Here is a 21,499-nt window from a genome sequence, read left to right as displayed (position 1 = left end):
ACAATTTGGAGCTTGAGAGAGATTACACAATGAGGGAGCTGGGATTGTTTAGTCTGGAGAAGAGGAGGCTCAGAGGAGACCTTATTGCACTCTACCACTTCCTGAAGGGGGGTTGTGGTGAGGAGGGGGTGGGCCTCTTCTCCCTGATAAATAATGACAGGACGAGAGGGAATGGCCACAAGTTGCGCCGGGGAAGATTTAGATTAGACCTGAGGAAACATTTTTTTTCTGAAAGAGTGGTCAGGCACTGGAATGGCCTGCCTAGGGAGGTGGTTGAGGCACCATCCCTAGCGCTGTTCAAGAAGCGTTTAGATGAGGTGCTAAGGGATTTGATTTAGTAGTTGGGTAGGGATAGTGATAGGAGGATGGTTGGACTAGATAATCTTGTAGGTCCTTTCCAACCTAATGAACCTATGAACCTATGAACCTATGAATTACTATAATTAAGTTTGGGGGTAGGGTCTTGTGATGAGGATGCTGGAATTGACGGTTTGACCTCGTTCCTCAAAACTGAAAAAGGAAGAGGGTTAGTATGCTATGCCAGAGGGGCTTTTAGCTGCTACAAAGTCAGGGTTTTGGAATAATAAGATGAAAATTCAAGTTCTTATTCATTAAATGAAATATTATCTACCTTGGACCACCTAATCTTGCTAGAGAATAAGGTGAAATCCTTAAGGGTTTATTTCTAATGTGTGGGAGGAATAAAGTTTTAATCGTTGCTTCAAAGTGAAGGAGGCATGGCAGAAGAATTTTACATCCAGTGATAACTTTATGAAAATATTTAAAAATCAGTTTCTTCTTGTTAGGCTCGGTGTGCTCAGCCAAGCTATGACAGACAAGGAAAAGCAGATAACTGACTGGAAAATTCACAGGTGTCAAGATAGGCATAAATAGGTCATTGTTAGTGGCATGATATAGTCCCCTTCTAGCAAAAGATCTTGGTATGCTCTGAGGTTTGTCTATCTCTGTTGCAACAGCAGCCATACACAATACTTAATTCTGTCATGTGTGGTATAGCAAAATATCCCCATTATCTGTAGCATTCTTGATGTCCTAATGGGACTGTTGAATTTAAATAAAGTGAAGCAGTGTTGTACAGGTGGTTGTTGCAGGTCAAGTGGGCACTGGAAAATTACAATGCCACTGAAAATCAATATATAAACAAAGGATGAAAATGAAAAAGTGAATGTACTACTTGGACAACACATCTGATTCAGAAAAGCTAAAGAGAGATTTTAAATATCTGTAGGCATGATGGACAAAGGTGACGAACAATATGTTGGGAACTAAATAAACAACAAAGAAACCTTTTATTTGACGAGGTCCTTGCTAGAGGCAAAGCAGTGGAGCATAGAACAAGAAAGGTATGTCCTGACATAGTTTGGTTTGGGAGCATCTCATACTTGTTATTTGGAGTCAACAGTTAATGGTCTGTAGCAGGGAAAGCATTGCACAACGTTGAGTTTCACACAACAGGAATTGTTAATTTCTACCCAGGAGCCTTAAAATTAACCAGCCGAGGAGATCTGTGTTGATTTTTAACAAACCTTGGGATTTGCCAGCTACTGGAGTATTTCCAAGGAAACTGGCTTATTTATAACTCAAAAAGAGGATTACTCAAGAAGGTAGGTCTTGCTAAATAAACATGGCTGCTTTTCTCATAAAATACAATATCTAGCTGCTGATTTTACCATGTTTTCACTAGGGTTTTTCCTTGAAATTTGCAGAAATTTGCCATAGTGAGGAGAGGGATTCAGAGGAGGACTGTTTAGTCATCATAGATATTAGTAGGAACCTTCTGTGTATTACACTGGCAGGTGCTTTACTGTGACCTTAGGACTTAATGGGAAATGAATAATCAGAGTAATGTAGAAATAAGTACAGCTCTTGCCTTATGACTCAGTGTTATGAAGTGGTTTTGTGTATTTTCAGGAAGAATATGGATACTTCAGAGGGAATTTAAAGGAAGGGAACTAAAAATATTTCTGAAGATGCAGAGCAAATTTCAGGATGGGAAGTTTAAGGATGCCAAGATTAAGAAGTGCTTTAGAAAATATCTCCTCAGGGGGTGACTGCAGTATAAAGCAGTGATGCCTGAGTTAGTTTGGAATTTATCTGCATCTTATCTGAAGTCATATGTCCTCACCTGCTGTTTTAATTTGAACAAACTCTATTTCCAGACAGTAGCTCTTATTGTACTATGAAGTTTATCTACATTCTTTTTAATGTGACACTGTCTCTACACATTGATCAAAGGTTAATTTGTGCTACAATCACATGCAGTAAAGTGAAACATCCAATCACTAACTAGCCAGCCCACATTTAAGTGGATTTCTAATCCTACATGGGAACACACTCTGGGATTCCAGGTCTGTCTGGTGAGCAGTGTGTGGTTTACTGATGCAAGGAGAGAAAGACAATTTAAAATAAATTAAAATAGGAAAGCAGCTACTGAGTTCTACTTACTTTAATCAGACACTGTAGAGCTACCAATCAAGTACCTTGCTGTTTTGCTTTACTGCTTCTGTCATTTCTTTTGGTATTGACCCTGTAGGGCCAGTCCCTCTCCCTTGATTAGAAGTGGGAGGAAGAGACCAGCCATGCTTCGTTCCAACAGTTCTCTGCTGGGCAGTCAAAATGGCTTCAGAGAAACAGCTTCTGTGCCAAAGCAATCCTGAAGGCTGGCAAGTGGCCAATGGTACCTAGGGGTTAGCACAGGGTGCTTCCTCCTTCCTTTTGCACTGGCCCCAAAGAGTGAGATAAGCAATGCAGAAAGAAAGATAAAATTACATTTCCATTCTTCTGAATCAAGGCGTGATTGATAGCTGACCTTTTGCATGTGCTCGGAAGGCAAATTGATGAGAAGTGTGCTTGGTACCTATGTGTTTAATGTAGAGGATGCTTCTTAGGTCAATGGTGGACTCGGCCTGAGTTCTGCACCTGCTCCGATGGTACTTCCGGCTATGTGGCAGGAGAAGCACTTGCAATGGTGAGCAGGGCCTTGTCCTTCCTACTTGCCCCTCTCTGTAGGAAACACCTCCCTTCATCCTGACATCTTTCAGTACAAATCCTCACATTCCTGTGAGCTGTGGGAGGCATACTTCAATTTCTGAGATTGCCAAATATATATCAGATCTTAGGGCACTGAGAATTGCCTGCCAATTTAGATCTATATTTGGGGGGAAGTTGGAGCAGTATCCAATCTTTGCAAACCTCCCAGCTCACTCTTTCTATCTTATAGAACCTTAACAGTTAAAGCAAATAAGTTTATTCTAGAAGAGTTGAAAGCTAAATCCTCACATTAAATCTTTACAGCAGCATAGGGAAGACAGCTACAACAGGAAGAAAGTTATAATGAAGTTTAACTCTAGCACAAACTTTAACTTGAGCTTCCTCCTTAACTAACACAATCTTTTAAGCTGCAACGGGTATTCAAGAGAATGACTCTGCAGCCCTTCACCATCTGCGGAAGTCCAATTTCTGTGGATATTTAGACTTTTTCAGTGACATTTCTAAGATTATCACAACATTATGTTTCACAACCATAGTATATTTTAAATGTTTTTTAACATTTTACATCATAGTCTATGTTTATGACTAGGCATGTCATAATTATCTGGATGTCAGGCTTGGTATTTAGAGTGGATTTTTCTGTGCTCTGTTTTAGAGACCTATTTTACTGTTGCATTCAGATCTGATCCAGGCTTGTTCTGTGGCTTCCCACTCCGCTTCTATTCTTGGGAGCTTTCTCAGCTTCTTTTTCCATCCCACCCCCTCCAGGAATAGTCAGCTGTATATCTTGCCTTATGTAATTCAAATTCACAGTTTTAGGTTTGCCTTTCTTTTGGCATATTTTAGAAATTGTGAAGGCTGCTCTGAAAGTAAAGCCTCCTATTTTTATTAGGTTGGCCCATAATGTCAGAGGCAGATGGTGGTATATAGCAGGAGGGGTGGTAACTTCTCACCAATATTCTGTTACGTTTTGTTGCCGTGCAACAAGATGGCAGCAGAGGGGCAGTATGACAAAATGGCATTTGACATGGAAGTATGTAGCAAAAGTGTGTCACTGAGTTCTCCAAGTGGAAAAAAAATTACGCCCATCAACACTCAATGATGCTTGCTGTAAGTCTGCGGTGATCGAGCAGTGGATGTGAGCACAGCAAGGCAGTGGGTGGTGAGTTTCAGCAGTGATACCATCACAGTAGCTGTGATGTGTGGGTCACCAACAATGGTGCAGGTTTCTATGGGTGAGGCATGAAAGCTCTTGCTTATTGCTGGTGCATATATATTGAAAATGTATAGCTAACAGTGGCGATTATATATTGACAAATGGAGTTCCATAGCTAGGAATTTGCTCTGTTGAGTAGCATCATTGTGCTCTTGGTTATAACTTCCATGGAAATAAAGTTGAGGTATTACTCTTGAAACAACTGACATAGCCACATTTCTTAGCTTCATCTTAAACGTAGACCAGTAGTTCACTTCACTGCTTGCAACAGGACTTCCTTCTCCCAGAGAGCAAAATGGACTCATTCAGAGTGGGATTATTTATTTGTGATACGGAAGTTATTTTCAGAGATAGGAATGCACAAAGACAGGGTGAAAAAGAGCAAGTGCTGAGTACCCAAGAGGAAGCTAACCAAAGGAAGGAAACACAGTTTTGCCTTGTTGGCTGCTACTCCTGCTTCAGCAGAGGGTAGAGAGTTGAAAGCAGGCTTGGTGGGTTATACTGGCAGCAGCAACTGAAAAGAGGTAGAGGCAACAAGATGATCAGGATGAAATGCCACACAATAAAATACCTAGATGGTTCTGAACTACATTTTGGAAGAAGCAATGCTTATGTAATCCAGGTTATGTGTTGATTTTCAGAGGTGCTAAAAGTTGGATGTTTTGTTGATTCTAAAGTATGTAATCTTTCACTCACTGTGTAGGTGTCAGTTGGCTTCTCCCAGCACATTTGTTATCTTTGCTATTTTAGTATGTGAACCACTTAAAGGCTACAGTGTTAGCTTTTAAAATCTTGTCTACTTGCCCACTTTTTTCTTCACCCACCCTTTGCCTTCTTGAATGTGTTGTTTGATAAAGTTGTCAGACTTGCAAAAGCACTTCATCCAAAATTCTCTGATGATGGAATCCTGTTTTCCTTCTGAAGCACAGAAATGGAGTACCGTTGAATAAAGAAGGGTATTGGCTGCTTATAAACATCTTTTTATTACAGAATACCTTAATAATTTGATTATTATTTATTTCACTATGGTGAAGTAAAACAGCATTCTGAAAGTATTCTTGCAGTTAATGTTAGATGGATTGCCATTATCAATCAATTTTAAGGGTTAAAACTACAGCATCAAAGCTTTTAGGAAAAATGCAAGGCTACTTGAAATCCTTTTCTAAAGCATTTTTTCAGTGTCTGTGGAAAGGTTTCTAACTTAAACACTAATCTGTGCTACTGATTTTCTAACAAACTATATTATAGCCTTGTGCTTCGGCAGAACTTTGGAAAGATATGTAAAATGTATATATGTTAGCATGCTGTTTTTCAAAAACACGTACATTAGCTATATGTAGCTACACGTACAACTAGAGGGCTTCAAGAACATCGTGCATGCTTGCAGCCTGGCAGGCCAATGCTATCCTGGGCTGCATGAAAAAAGGGGTAGCCAGCAGGGAGAGGGATGGGATTGTCCCCCTCTACTCAGCTCTTGTGAGGCCTCATCTGGAGTACTGCATCCAGGCCTGGGGCTCCCAGCACAAGAAGGATGTAGAGCTCTTGGAGCAGGTCCAGAGTAGCACCACTAAAATAATCAGAGGGCTGGAGCACCTCTCCCATGAAGAAAGGTTGAGAGAACTGGTATTGTTTGGCTTGGAGAAGAGAAAGCTCTAGGGAGACCTCATTGTGACCTTCCAGTACTTGAAGGGAAGGCATAAACAGGAGGGAGAATTACTGTTTATACGCATTGATAGTGACAGGACAAAGGGGAATGGTTTGATACTAGCACTGGGGAGATTTAGTTTAGATGTTAGGAGTAAGATTTTCCACTCAGGGAATGGTAATGCACTGGAACAGGTTGCCCAGAGAGGTTGTGGATGCCCCATTCCTGGAGGCATTCAAGGCAAGGCTGGATGTGGCTCTGGGCAGCCTGGGATAGTGGTTGGTGACTCTGCCCATGGCAGGGGGGTTGAAACTAGATGATCTTTGAGGTCCTTTTCAACCCAGGCCATTCTAGAATTCTTTGATTATGATATGATAAATTGCAAAAGGATTTAAAAAGAATAATCAGGGACTGAAAAATGTGAGCAGTTAAATCTGGTTAGTTTATCAACAAAAAACTTAATGGAGCTAAGGGAGTTTTATGTGATCAGAAGGTTGCTAACAGGACATTTTGGTACAGAAGAATATTACATGACCAGAAACTGGAACAGGACACTTTCAAGCTACAAGCAAACATTTTACTTGTCAATACTTGATTATTGGGACAATTTAGGCAAAGTAGCACTGGGTCTAGCAAATTTAGAGCAAGTACTTAATGCTTTTCTAAAAGAAAAGTTCTAAAGTCCAGTGAAGAAATTAACGACAGGACGAGAGGGAATAGCCACAAGTTGCGCCGGGGAAGATTTAGATTAGACCTGAGGAAGCATTTCTTTTCTGAAAGAGTGGTCAGGCACTGGAATGGCCTGCCTAGGGAGGTGGTTGAGGCACCATCCCTAGCGCTGTTCAAGAAGCGTTTAGATGAGGTGCTAAAGGATTTAATTTAGTAGTTGGGTAGAGATAGTGATAGGAGGATGGTTGGACTAGATGATCTTGTAGGTCTTTTCCAACCTTATGAACTTATGAATTAAGTCTATGGCCCATGCTGCAGAAGAAGGTAGCAAGGAGGATCCTGAAGCAATCCCCCATGATGTTGTAGGGTATGATTCTGTTAACTATTTTACTCACTCTCCTGCTTGGCAGCTGATGGAGAAAAACCTCAAGCAGCACTCAAGTAGCTCCACGAGAAAACCAAAGAAGGGAGAGCTGAAGCACAACAAACTCAAGTGGAAAAGGGTTTGTCTGCTAAAAGGGAGTGAAGAAAAAGCACCAGGGAAGTTACTGAAGTTGAAATGGGTATTAACAGATTAGAAATCAGGGTCAAATAGAAGGCCTGTTAATATGAGAGCATTTAAAATGAAACTTAAGGAGGTTTTCTTAATGCTTCATTTGTAAACATCTGAGTCTGAGCTGTTGACCCTGGGCTTCCATTACATCAACAGGGAGATATAAACATACCAGGAGTGAGATTCATTTGAGCTAGTTAAGATGCTTGCTATAGGATAAGATTGCTGGTTCTAATGAGATATCTAGTTTGGACCTAGATCTCTGAAAAAGGGAGCCTATGTTACAAGAGCTGAACCTCCTTCCAGTGTTAAAAGATTAGGGGGCAAGAAGGTGACGGCTGTGAAATGGGGACTTGGGCTGAGGGAAGAGAAAAACCAAGAGCTGAAGTTATAAGGCTAATTAAAGGGAGAAAAGAAGACAGTTAATTCACCATTATTCTATGCTCCTTGGAGAACTCATGCTTGAGGTAAATCCCATGCTTATCCATGAAGGACTTTGTAAAAGTTTCTATTCTCTCTAGAATAACTCTAGCTTGAGCATCAGGAATGCTTTATTGGTAGCTATGTATAATACAGAGGTAGATCAGGGTTTACAGAGGTAGATCAGGGTTAGCAAAGCAAGAGGAGATAAGGATTATGAGGTGGGAGAATCAAAGCATGAGGATTCTGCATTCAATAACAGTTGAAGAGAGCTCTAATTGCATGCATGAAAACATCTGAGATTCCTCAAACATTAATCAGCCTAACTCTTCTTTGGTGTACAGCATTTGTTTACCTGTACTCCATACCCAGATATGTTGGGAAATGAAGGGAGGACCAGTAGAAAACAAAACTGAAGAAAGCTAGGGAGCTGGAACACCGCTCTCCTCAGCCGTTATCTTCTCATAGGCTTAGAGCAGCCACCAGGTTTTGAAAAGCTCTATGGGAAAGCACACAAATTCTTTTCCTTTCCTCTCACTGAGCCTGGTTCCTGTTTATATTTTAGCTTTCCCTTCTGAAAAAAAGAAAGTGTAGTATTCTAAATAGATTTATTTATAATGGGACATGGTTTAGCAATTTTATTTTTCAACAGGAAATGGTAAATGTGCTGATTTGTATAATGAAGTCGAGATTCACTGAAGGAGTCCAAATTCCTTTTCTCTTCCTCTCTAGAGTGAATGTCTTAAGACAATGAAATCTCAGTCAAGATAAACTGTACAGGCAGATATGATGGCTGAGATATTCTGTGCTTGTGTAGTTCAAAAACAATGCTGCTTCTTGCATCCTAACAGTATGGGGCCTTAATTTTTGTTTATGTGTCACCTAGCAAAAAACATATTTATTGGAAGAGCTTGATGCAAAAAAATCATTTAAAAAATGAGATATGCATAGCACTAGAAGGGATGCAGTTAAAGTAAAAACCATTGTCTTTGCACATAACACATAAGCAACTCTCCACAGCATCTCATAAAATACCCCAGTCAGTTAAGAAAATAAAAAAGGACTCCTTAAAAGCAGTTACTATGATGTGTATTGATAGAGTCTCATACACCTATTAAAATACTTTTCTCTCTGCATTGTTTCATGGAAGAGTATAAGTTGTCTACAGTGGGCGTGTATACTCCATACAGCACAGAACGTACCTTAGAGCACAAGAGCTGTTTACTTGGGACATCCACCATCTCTTATTGAATGGTGCAGTAATGCCATGAGAACACCTTGTATGAAAAAGCAATCCTGAGGGCATTAACTTTCCATTTTCCTTTACCTGAAGTACTCTAACATATACCTGTAATTGCATTGTTCTCAGTTTAATGGCACTCTGGAAACTGGAAGGTCTCTATGTGACTGTGCAAGGGTAAGGATTACCCACCTGTATGGAGCAGGCTACAATTGTGTATGTGTGTGCACAACTTTTACATGCTTATGTGTTGTTTTTAGGTAACATTTGACTTAAAAATACTTTCTTGTTTGGAGGCCTATTTTACACAGAATTCACTTGTATAATGGTGCAGAGATCTACAGATGTGTAATGATCTACAGATGTGTAATGTACTCTACAGATCTATAATGTGCAGAGAGCACAATTAATACCACAGGCATAACAACATTCAGTACAGGAATTATCCATCATTGTGTTTCATGCTTGTTTTGTATTTCACTCCAGGCACCTCCATAGGCTTCTTGAGGGTAGAATTTATTTAACAGTTTACATGGAACAAATCCATCAAAGCATTTCCACTATTGATTATGTCTACAGCAAACTGATTTTTGATAACAACTTCATCTCTTCCTGAGAAGTATGTAATGAGCAGAAAAACGATAGCTTTCCTATTGCAGTAAATTGGGATACAGGAACTATTAAGACACAGGAAGAATGTGGCTTACATGTATGAAAGCCCTCTGACAGAAGCTTTATGCAACATGAGAGGAAACACATCCCATTCTAGTGCTCCCCTCAGGGAATAATCTTTTGGTCAAGTAAGATAGCTCAGAAAAATAATAACACAGAAAGACTGAAAGTCAGCTTATGCTATTTTCTAGATACACATACAGGAGAGAAACACAGCAACTGAAGAAGTGTCACCTCTTACTGGCTCCTTAATGCACAACTCATGTGAGCTTATTGGCAATTGTTGGTCCTTGGAAGCAGTGAAATCATTTCTGATAAATTCTCTGTGATACAACACAAATGTCATCAGGAACATCAATAATCATAAAGAAGAAAAAAAGCTTACTCACCCACTCCAAAACAGGGTCTCTAGCTATAGAACAGTCCTCAAGGCATAGCCCTCATCCAAAAGATAGTCTTCCTTTGGAGGCTGGCCCTTAAATGAGCCCAGGGAGGGTGGACCCTGGGTTGGGTGGACTCCTGCAGCCAGGTGTGAAGCAGGTGAATTGCTTGCACCTGGGCCAGGCATTCCCTTCACCAGATGCTTAATCATCAGTTCTGCCCTCACATAACTGTTTCCTTACAGCAATTGAAAATATTAAAACCAGAAATGTATTTGGTAATATCTAATATCGCACTAAAGATTTTTGATATGTATATGAACTATTCTGAACTATAAAAAATATTGATTCTTATTCTGGAAATGGTACAAACTTGCAGTCCATGTGTCTTTCAGGTGGTTTTATGCTTTTTAGAGAATAATGCTTGCTGTTTCTATACTTTAACACCCATTGCTGCTGTTCTAATGATACCCCTGTCTGGTACAGCTCATTAGCCTGAAGGAACCCCTCATGTACTTTCCCTCTAGATGTTAAGCTCAGGCTTATTTCAGTCTGTGGAAAGTTAATGCAAACAACAGTGCACTACTTCCTTCCTCAGCAGAAGATTGTGAACTTCTATTTTAAGTCTCTTATACTGGATAAATATATATGGCATAAAAAGGATCTCATCCCTGTTGTGATCACTAGGATGAGATAACAAAGAGATACCAAGAGAAGCAGGGTATCTAAAGCTGTAAGGTAACATTATCCAGCACGTTGGAAAGGAGTCTCTATTCTGAGTACAAAATTTTTGTGGCTCTCACATCAAAAGTCATTTTTAGGAAAAAAAAAAAAAGGAGAACATCAAGGAGCTTTTATAGGTGCTTAAAGTATGACACAGGAGAAGACAAAAATCTTTCATGAAAATTTGACGTTGACAGGTTGGTGGCAGGATGTGAGACTTCGATAACCTATGAAAAACACAGAATGCTAACAGGCAGGAGTTGGTGATATACAGATGGAGTGCTGTTCTGTGTACTCCTTGCTGACATGATGACACAAAAAGCTGTTTCTTGGCCTAGCTGGGTGTGTTTGCAGACCTGATGTAGCTGAGTCCAGCTTCCTCATGCATCCTAGCACTGTGCTGGATGTTGTATTTTGGCTGTTACCTCTTGTAGCTTGTGATGGTTGGACCTGTTTGTTCATTTCTGTTAGTTTCTAAGTCTTCATCACTGCTTATTTCTTCCTGAGTTTGGCCTTAAGTTGTTACAACCTTTTCTGAGTCACAGCAGATTGCTGCTACCACTATTTTTTCCTGCCTTGTGTTTGGGGACGTTCTTCCCAGCCCAGAAAGGAAGAAAAGAAATCAGAAAGGAATGGGATAATGGGAGAGTGGCTGGGGAGGAGGGGATTAACAGATCTTATGCCATTTTCTTTCTTTTGAGCCTATTGACCTTGCACTTTCTAGGCAATACAGCTTACATCTGATCACGGGATTCCATAGGGAAGGATTTTTCAAATGGGGCTATTAGCACAGCCCTCTTAGCCTGAGAAAGGTGGGATTTTATAATACATGCAATAGAGGAGCTAGTGGAGCACCAGACCATGGCCAGCCCTGCAAGTCACTGCCTTGGGGCTGCTGCTGACCTGGGTGTCAGGTGGAAGGGAAAGGGTGAAATGAGCCAAGTCTAAGGCTGCCCCGGAGGGTTTTGTGTTATGTATTAACATGTATGGGAATTTCTGTGAGCCAAGCAAAGCAAAACAAAAGAAAAACCAAAACAAATAGTGAAGTTGTTACAATGGGTGTGGGTAGAGTAATTCCCCTAATGTCAGGAGAGGAACTGATGAACACAGAGAGGAATTTCACTCTTGACTAAACTGCAAAATCCCAGGGATAAACTCCTGTTTTTGGTGGCGTAGCAATCTGTTTGCCCAGTGTCAGTGTCATCTGGGACGTGCCTTGCTCTGTTTCATGTGGATTAAAGATTAGAGACACCAGGCTGAGGATGCAGAAACCCATGGTGAAACATGAGTCCTTGGGGCAGAAAGGAGTCTGAGGCAATTGGCATGGAGATCTCAATCTCTTCCTGCTGCAGGACATACAGCCTTTATTTTAGGCTCTCTTTCGTAGTATAAGGGAATCTGTGCTGAGAGCTGACAAGGAACGTACAGTGAGTGAGCACTGAGTGCCAAGAACAATGCCAGATGCTCTGTGAAGACTACAGAATTTTGGGAAAAGAAAGCCAAGCCAGGATTCCCTGTTCCTGAAAGGGAATAGTTTCTAATAATAGGAAACATTGAATCAGTCAGAGTGATGGCACGTCTTAAATGAAGCATGAAGCATAAAATCAGGTGACAGCAAAATCTGAGCAGATCTGTGAAACTGCTGCTTCTGCAAGGACTCCTCACAGGGCTGGGCACCATCCAGCTGGTTGAGGTGAACAGTTCCAAGTGAGCCCTTCATGCTTTGCACACGGTCAGAAAGGAGTTAATGGCTTAAATTTCTCTGATAAAAGGTGATTCATATCCACCTGTGAGGGCTGTATTTAGCAGATCCTAAACAGATGCTACACTACAGAAAATAAAGTGGTTTCTTTCTTCCTTTTTCTTTCTATTTTTGCTCATTGGTAGCCATATATATGCATCTAGTAAAAAGCCATGAAAGATATCCAGAGATTCTTATCCAAACTATTTTAGAGCATATTATAAAGATACCATCTAAAGACAACAATAATTGCTTCAGTGTAATTGCCTTGAAGCACCAGCAGTCTAGAAATCTGCAAACTATTGTTGATGTAGGACTTTGCTTTACCTCAGTCAATTCACAGCAACAGTACTGATCAAATACATTTATAGAATCATAGAATCGTTTGAGTTGGAAGGGGCCATAAAGGTCATCTAAGTCCAGCTCTCCTGCAGTGAGCAGGGACACCTGCAGCTACATCAGGTTGCTCAGAGCCCCATCCAGACTGGCCTTCAGTGTATCCAAGGATGGTGCATCCTTCATGTCTCTGGGCAACTTGTCCCAGTGCTTCTCTACCCTTATCATAAATAAAAACCAACATCCTTTTCTTATATTCAGTCCAAATCTCCCCTCTCTCTTAGTTTGAAACCATTTCAAACAATTTGCTCTTGTTTGGTAGTGATTTGCCATTCAAGTCATACAGGTCCTCGTGGATATGCACATCTCCCAGTGTGAAGGTAAATATAAGCAGATCGGGAAAAGAGAAACCTGCTCTGACAAACTTGAAATCTGAATTTCCCAGGCAGAAAGAATTTCATCAGCTGCAAAAATCTGAGATGCAAAGGAGCGTTCGGACAAAGTTTAAAGGGGGAGAAAAAACAACAGACAAAGCAGACCAATATGGAGATTTTATGTGCGATTGTATTAAAAACTATTACAAAGCCTACATGATCCCAGGCCAGCTGCCTTAACGCAGCTGAGCACTGCGCGTTAGAAATCACACTGCCTATGGTTTCCAGTAACTGCTGCAAGGATAGAGTGCTTGCGAGCACAGCTGTGCACTAGATGGCACTGTTGGTTTTAGTTTTACCGTTGTCTCCCTCTTCTGGGGAACTTGTCTTAATTAGCTTCCCTTTGAAAACAAACACGCTGTTTCAACAGAGGGTCAGTGTACATTGTTCTGCGCTGCTGCTTTTATGTTTATAGTCGTGTAATCAATATGTTGGAAGGGTAATTAATTTTTAACTTCGAGCCAATTGTAGATCAAATGCCAGTAGAGTTGCTGGGTGGAGACAGTTTAATTTCTTTTGAAGCAGCAATCCTGATGAGCTGTAATGGGTTTACAGTGAGCTGCTAGAGATCCAGAAGACCTTCTGCTTTGAAATGCTGGTGCTAACTTTAAAACAACGTTATTACTGTGATACAGATTAATGAGTTGTGGCATAATTCTGATAAAGTTCTTCTCATGTGCTTGCCATATTTTGTCCTGTCAATTCCTATTTCAAAGCGGCTTTATTTGCTTTGACTATGCTGTTCTTATCAAAGGCATGGTACAAAGTCAACATTAAATTGATCAAACTCACTTTCTGCTTTTCATCCCTGTTCACTCACTGTCTGCCTTCGGGGACTGCAGAGGGCCCATAGCTGAGACAGTGACCCTCTGTGCAACGGGATACAGGATGCTGCAAGAAGCAGGGGATTCCAAAATGCCTCCAACCCATATGTGAGGGCCACCTGCCAGGCTGGGGTTCTGCCTGCTGTCCCTTTCCCCTGCGTAGGGTGGCTCTGACCACCTCTCTTCTTCCTTACTTTGAGATGTATGCTGCCTCCATTCCCAGTGCTTTCTGCCCACCCCTTGATGCTTCCTTGTCTCTGAGCTGACCTGTCTTGATCATATTTTTGCCGGTTCTCTCTTTCATCTTTTGCCTTCTCTCTGTTCTTCAACACTGAAACAAATTAGAGCCCCAACACTCAGATCTCCATCCCCGTCTTACTACTTTAATATCTTCCTGCTCCTTTTATTTTATTTTATTTTACAATCAATAAATGGGCCATTTTCATGGATAGGCTATTGATCACTTCTCCAGTTGCCGGATTCTTTCTGATCTGGTGTCTGTGCTTTCCATTACATTACAATTTCACGAGAGGCCCCGGCTGTCCGTTCTTGTGCAAATCTCAGGGCCTCTCTGTGCTCCTCACCTTCCTTCATCTCCTGGCTGACTTTTGATACTTTGATCATTTAATTGGATCTCATGCCAAGTAAAACCATGAGCAATGATTTGATTTAAAATTAAACCTTTGTTTAGTCTAATGTTAAAATATTACAGCCAAATTAATAAAAAAAATAATTGTTCTCTGAAAATATCCAACATTTCATATTTTTGGGGTTTAAACAATTAATTCAATTCAGTCTGGGCTGAATGGCAATTTCTGTCCTTTCAAGTCATACTTTTGAGTAAATCTTATCAGTTAATGGGACTGTGTTACTGAGCTGTGCTGCAAACATCTCTAATTTCTGCTGGAACCAAGAATAGCCCTTGATATAGATAGGCATGGTCATCAGCTACTGAGGCTTGTCAGGTTTTTAACCTTTTCAGGAAGACAAAACATTCTCAGTAGGATAATGATCAGCAGAGTTTAGGGTCCACACCATTACATTTCCTGTCACAAATAAATCTTGTGACTAATAAAGGCGAGGCTGCAGTTATTGCAGCAGAGCCATCTGTAGACTGTAGTCTACAGTAGCTTGTAAAATATTAGATTAAGAACATGAAATTTATTCTTGTTTTGAGACAAACTAGAGACAGATATTTGCAACATACAGAAAGATTGAAAACCCAATTATTATAACCACAAGACCTGAACAGAAAAATCCATGCTGTCTTTCTGCTTGTCTGTTCTGCAGGATGCATTTTTTTTCACAGCAGCACTCCTAATGAGCATTTGGTAAAATTGGCTGTTTTGGGAGGTAGTGGGATGGGACAGTGGCATATAACAACGTGCTTACAGTAGAGGGAGCTGGTGTTCAGTGAGCGCACGCGTGAGTTTTTGTTGCAGTATGACTCCTTAACACTATGTACGCACTGAAGAGGGAAGATCTTCTTTCACGATTTTGAGAGGGCTGCTTCTGCATCCCTCACTGTGTCACCAATGTCAGTTGTGATGTGTGGGAGAGACTGGCAGTGGTGTCCGTGTAACCTTGCAAGTATCAACTCTCAGCACCTGTCCTGACAAAGGTTGATGATTCCACCTGTAAAATATTCTAACATCCCACTACAGCACAGTCTGAATATCTTTTGGATTCCTAGTTTTCCTGTGCTCCTTGCCCTGGGCCTAAGCTGTGCCTGACCCATCTCACTAAAGACTGCTCAAGAAATTCTGTGATCTGCAGCACTCAGATCTCTGTTTCTCTGCAACTGCCTGGTTGAGTCATGCAAGCTATTCAAAGTTAATTAAAAAAGAGACAAAAGAGGTGTGAAACAACAGAATACGTATGCACATACAGAATGGGGATGCAACTGATTCATGCTCTTGGATCTTGGATCCATCACTCTCCTTGGTGAAAGCTGTCCTCCCAGTGAGGTACTTTTCCTGCCTGCTATGGTTCAACTGGGGTAAACACAAAAGAATGAGTTGGTGAAGGCATGCTGTCTCAAGATAAATGTAGGATATACACTTAATAAGAGAACATAGAGGACTTGGAGAATTACAGACCCATCTAACTTGTATAACCTGAAAGATCCTCAAACAATTTATTAATTTGCCCTGCTAACAGCTATTGTAATAGTTTTTGATCTGTATGTATTTGTGGACGAAACTTCTAAACAAGTTGTGTTCTGTAGTACCTGGATTTTCCAGACAACTTTCTTAAGCCATGAGCGCCAGAGCTGCTGACCTCATCACTCTGCGAGGCAATGAGAAGTTCGGGGAGTATCAAGTTCATCCTTAGCACCACACTTAAGAAATGTGGATAAACTGGGAGGAACCAGCAAGAAGAAAGCTGACTTGTTCAGAAATGATGGCATATAAATAAAAGTTGAAGAAAACCTTTTTCCTTAGAAAAGACTAAGACGGGATATATTTTGGTACAAGTTTTCTGCAAATGATGTGACAGTTACTTGTTTGCTATGTAGACAGATTTTGGGCAAAACAGAAGCTGGAACCCTGACCCTAAGCCTTATGCTATAGCAGGGAAGATGTGGAAAAGCTGTCCAGGAGAACATTAGTGCTACACAAACAGTGAGGTCTTAAAATCCTTGTAGCTCGGGCAGATATTTTTTAAGAAATCACTCTAGACAAACATTTGCCCAAGCTGCTTAGGTGCATTTGTCTGGTCTGAGCAACGTAGGATGGACTGAGTGATTTTCTGACATTTCCTCTGGCCCTACATGTCTGGTGGAGTGCTCTGAAATGTATTGATGAAGAGATCCCATTTCCAAACTTGGTAACATTATTTATTATACTTACTAGTGCGGTTACAAAGGAAAGCTCTTATCTCCAAAATTGGTTCTTTCTGCTTGTTCTCTGGTCAGCTTTCTTGGCATTAGGCCTTATCATAGCGGGAGAAAATTACCACTAGCAGTTTAAACAAAAGAGTGTTTGATTAGAAGCACCAAAAAGGGGAGGGAACAGGGAGGCTTTTATGATGACATTTCTATTAGGGAATTCTCCCAGTGTTACAGTGTTTCTTAATCATGGGTGATTTTATTGTTAATTTTCTCAACCAGTCCTTCTCAGAGTGATTGATTTTTGAGTTGTTTGCCTTTGTGCCCGCTATTGGATAATACCTCCACGTTGAAAATGTACTAATGTTATCTCAGCTATCACAGCAGTAGGCTGGATTTGCCTCTTTAAGCTGCCTTTTATCAATTTCCCCTTGTCGTGAAGTATAAATTATTGTAGAGTGAGGGACATCGCTCATATCCTCTAGTATAGCTTTGATCTGTGAGAGGGTGCATTACGTATTCCATCCGTATCTAAAGAAAACTCACTCAACAACATAAGCATCAAAAGTTTTGGATACCTTTCACGTGCACGAAAAATGGAACTGGCGTAGCAAACTGCAGATAAAGCAAAGCAGCAGCACTCCCTGTATCTGGCTGACACAACCTACATCTCAGCCATGCTATACCACTGAATGCAAGTTTCCTTGAGACTCTACCAGTCTATCACTTAATGCTTGAATAGCTGGGATTTGCAGTACATCTGGGAATTGAAAAACACTGGGAAGCGTTTCAGATCTTGAAGGAGATGAGTGGTCCAAGCGGGTGGCATCTTTCCAGAGAAGGCTCTTCCAACTTTCAGAAATACTGCTCGTTATCTGACCTTGCTATTCAGGGCAGCGTGTAACTAAACACGGGGGTGAGGAGGAGTGATTTTAAACTTTTATGGAATATATCATTGGGTACTTCGAGCAGTAAAATTCTCTGACCTCACAGTGGTCTCTGATTTACTTGTAACTGTACGTATGGATGTTGAACAAAGTTCCTGTTTTCACATTCAGGTGGTAAAGGGAAGGATTTTTGTAGTTTTCAGTAAAATGAGGACTCAGTAGTCTGAATTCTGTCTGAAAGATAACAGTGCATAGCTCATATATGTTGTACTTCGTGAATGAGTGAGGCTCTTTTATAATACCTCCTTAGCAGAGTAGTGCATAAGCACGGTATGGAAAATACGGTATAAAGCAATTATTACATTAAGGAAAGACATTTGTTAGTGGCTATCCGTGTGGACTATTAACCTTCATGGTCACCAATTTCCCTGCAATTAAGTTACTATCCTAACACCATTCAATGTACAGTGTAAAATGTAAGACTACGTAAATTTCAGGCCAATGATGGTAAGTACTATGGAGACTTCAGAAGAAGTGCTGTGTTGATATCAGTTTGTTCATCCCAGAGATAAGGATTTGTTTGCACTGATCACCACAGTTCAGATGTTGTCTTCCTATTCGGGATTGTCTACAGAACATAGTATTTGATGGATATTTGTGGATAGAACTTTCACATCAAGATGCCTTCTGATATTATGAAGAACTAAAGACCAGAAAGAAGACCAAATAATTGGTGGATCGATTCTGGTGGATGAAAGATCTCTCAAGTACTGCAGAAAACTCTATAGTTTCTGACAGATAACCCTAAATGAGTTTGCTTGGATTCTTTCCCAACCACTTCAGTTTTAAGTAGAAACCAAAGACACATGGAACAGCTAATAGAAGGGATTTCCCTTTGTTTATCCAAGTAAGCTGACAGATTTATTTCGAAGATATTATTAGATTTATGACATAGACTTAAACATATTTTAAAATAATTCACTCAATAATTTTTTAATGAGCTTAGAAAAACCCTGCTGCTATAAATTAACATCAGGACACCTGGCATATACATTTTAGTATTTTGTATGTTGCAGGCATACTGTTAGTTTTTCAGGATATTTTTGGTTAAACTTAATCTTCATGGAAGGAGGCAGGAGTGGTGCTGGTGTAGATATCCTCTGTTCACCTGCATTCCATTCAGCAGCTGATGCTTACACTTGCAGTGAGGTGAATTTGTTTTCATTTCACCAGCATGATTAAGTGTTACTGGGGTCTGCATGGGCCTGACAAACCCTTACCCTCTTCCTGTCTGACTCAGAGCTGATGTTCAAAGGTGCTGGCAATAGCTGCAACAATGCCTCAGAGGTGAGTGGAGGACACAGGCAGTGCTGGAGCATTTGTACAGTTGCTGATCTGCTACCTTAGAGGGAAATGCTCTGGTTATGTGTGGCTGTTGTGGCCAGGTGGCAGCTATGGTGCACTGCAGTTTGAAACAGAAGCAAATTTCAGAACAGGAACGCTTCCAGAACAGGAGCTATTTGGTTAATTACACTGCTGTAGGAAATGCAAAAGTTGCAGAGTGTTTGTAACTTGTGAAGCTGGTTGTCCAGCAGTAACCTCTTGTACGTTTGAGAATACCACCAGCATGTGCTTGGAGCTGACTGTGACTCATTTCTTGCTGTGCCCTGCTTGCTGACTCAGGTGAACATGTTTTCACATCATTGCATGAGTTCACCTCAAGTTTCACACCATGCCCATGAGTTTCACCAGGCTGCAGCTCAGCCGTCTTAAATTGCCTTTACCTTTTTCCTGAGCCTTACAAAAGGTGGCATGTGGCACCTGTGTCTGAAGCCCTCTTTTCCTTGCTCATTCCAGTTCAAACGGTATTTTTAGTTGAGCTCACAAAGTATGCCAACAGCCACAGAGGGCTGCAGTCTCATGGAGGCTGATGTGTCCATGTTTGGTCACGCACCCTAAAGTTTTTGGCAACGACACTTTTTATATTCAAAAAGAAGGATATTCAGCTGTCGTTTAAATTGGAGAGGAGCTCGATGTGTGCTTGGTAATTGGAAGTCTAGCAAATGTTAATATGTAGTATTTGTAGAGACCCACGGGCCCTTGGAGGCCTAAGCAAGGGAAATGTTTCTGTTCAACTGCTGTATTGACTGTGGGGTGAGATGGTAATGAACCTCCTAGTGGCACCAAGCTGTGGCATAGCACCTACCACCAAGTGGACACAGGAAGACCAGATTAAATAAATCACATTTCTTTGGTATTGTAGCTTGGATTATATGACCAAAATCATATCAAATCCAACATACAATTTCTGGCTATATTTGCTTTAATTCCTACGTGCATCCCTGCTCCTTTGCTGAATGCTGTGAGGCTGCGAAGGCAGGAGGCCAACCTGCTACCCTGTGTTAAATTCAGAGCTGAGAGCGATGAGATGAAGTGCCAGAAGGAGGAAAAAAATCAGAACGTGTCTCTTCCCCTCCATCTACTCTCAATTAAACTAACAACTGAGAAACTAAAAGCCTGCCATGGTCTGCACGTCTGAGCCTCACTGCTGCCCTGCCCCGATGGCCTCTCAGCTGGGAGAGTCTCTCCGGGCCACCTCGTCCCTCAGGAAGTCATGGAATGGCAACAAGTGCCTGACCTCATTTGGAAGAACATCTTTTTGGTGTGCTCCTTGGGGGCAGTTGCAGTGTCAGTGTTAGCAGGTGAAAGGGGATTTCAGAAGGCAAGTTCCCTGTGAATGTCCCAGCACACAGCTCCCGGGCCAGATGCTGCTTACAGCCACGCTAGTGTCAGCTGCATCAATCAAGTTGCTCTGAGCTCTCCCTGCTGCTTATGAGATCAGGATTTCTTGTAAATGTTTTTATTAGCAGATCTGGCAAAACCTGAAGATTTCCTGTGTCTTTCTTCTATGCTCGGAATACTTAGTTCATGACCTATTTGTTAAAATAATGGAAACTGGAATGTCCTAGGAATAGATATTTGGTTCGATGAGTACAAAACTCATTAGGATTTGTATTTTCTTTATCAGCTTCTATCTCTCCCTGAGATATAATGTTACAGAGTAATGCCATAAATGACATTTTTGAAGGGAGAGGTGAATTTTGAGGCTTATGACTGTTTGGATGCCACTTCACAGTTGCTCACCGTACTGCTTCTTTAACAAAGATCGTGATATGCCTTTTCTCTTCATTTATTTACAAGAGGCATTTAAGGCTGCTCTTCATGACTGAACTTAACAGTAGATACAAAATGTCAGTGATATGTAAAACCTTCAACAACAACACAGTGCACTATTTTTTTTTAAGAAGTTATTAATAAGGTTGGATGTCTTAAAAACTTGCTTTAATGTAGGGAATTGATTAGAACTGTTGAGTTAGTAATGCATTAAAACTTTTGAGTGAAGTCAACAGCGTATTGTCTGTGTGGGGAGTATATCCCTCCCTTTTTTTAATCTCTTGGCATTTACGTAGGGTATCTCTTATGTAACTCTTTGACCGTGGGCCATGTCCACAGTTAACACTGATGTCAGGGGACTGCTGCCAGTTTAAGTCAGCTGAGGGCCTGATGCAGGGTGTACCTGGCATAAACAAAGTTATTGGGATGAGAAACTGAGCATGGGAGGCTTGTGGTTCTGTCGACTCTTTCACAAATGCAATATAGGACATCCCTTAAAGTCATGAGAATTAATTGGAGGAATGTGTTACAAATCTGGTATTTAAGTTCAGATCGTCATTTTTATGTTTTACTCTGAAGACCCTGGTGTTAACAACAAGCTGCAGGAAAAACCCTGAGATGTTTTAGCTGACTTTTCAGGGAAAGCTTGGAAATGTGTTGGAAAATAGATTAGATGTGAATAAATAGAATAAAAATATCAGACCTGTCGGTCTGTACTTGTGACACAAAGAAGAGCTGCTATT

The sequence above is a fragment of the Cyrtonyx montezumae genome, unplaced genomic scaffold (assembly GCF_038088225.1).
Source record: "Cyrtonyx montezumae isolate F1298 unplaced genomic scaffold, pur_monq_1.0 scaffold_3, whole genome shotgun sequence".
NCBI lineage: Eukaryota > Metazoa > Chordata > Aves > Galliformes > Odontophoridae > Cyrtonyx > Cyrtonyx montezumae.
Note: the sequence above shows the minus strand (reverse complement) of the source record.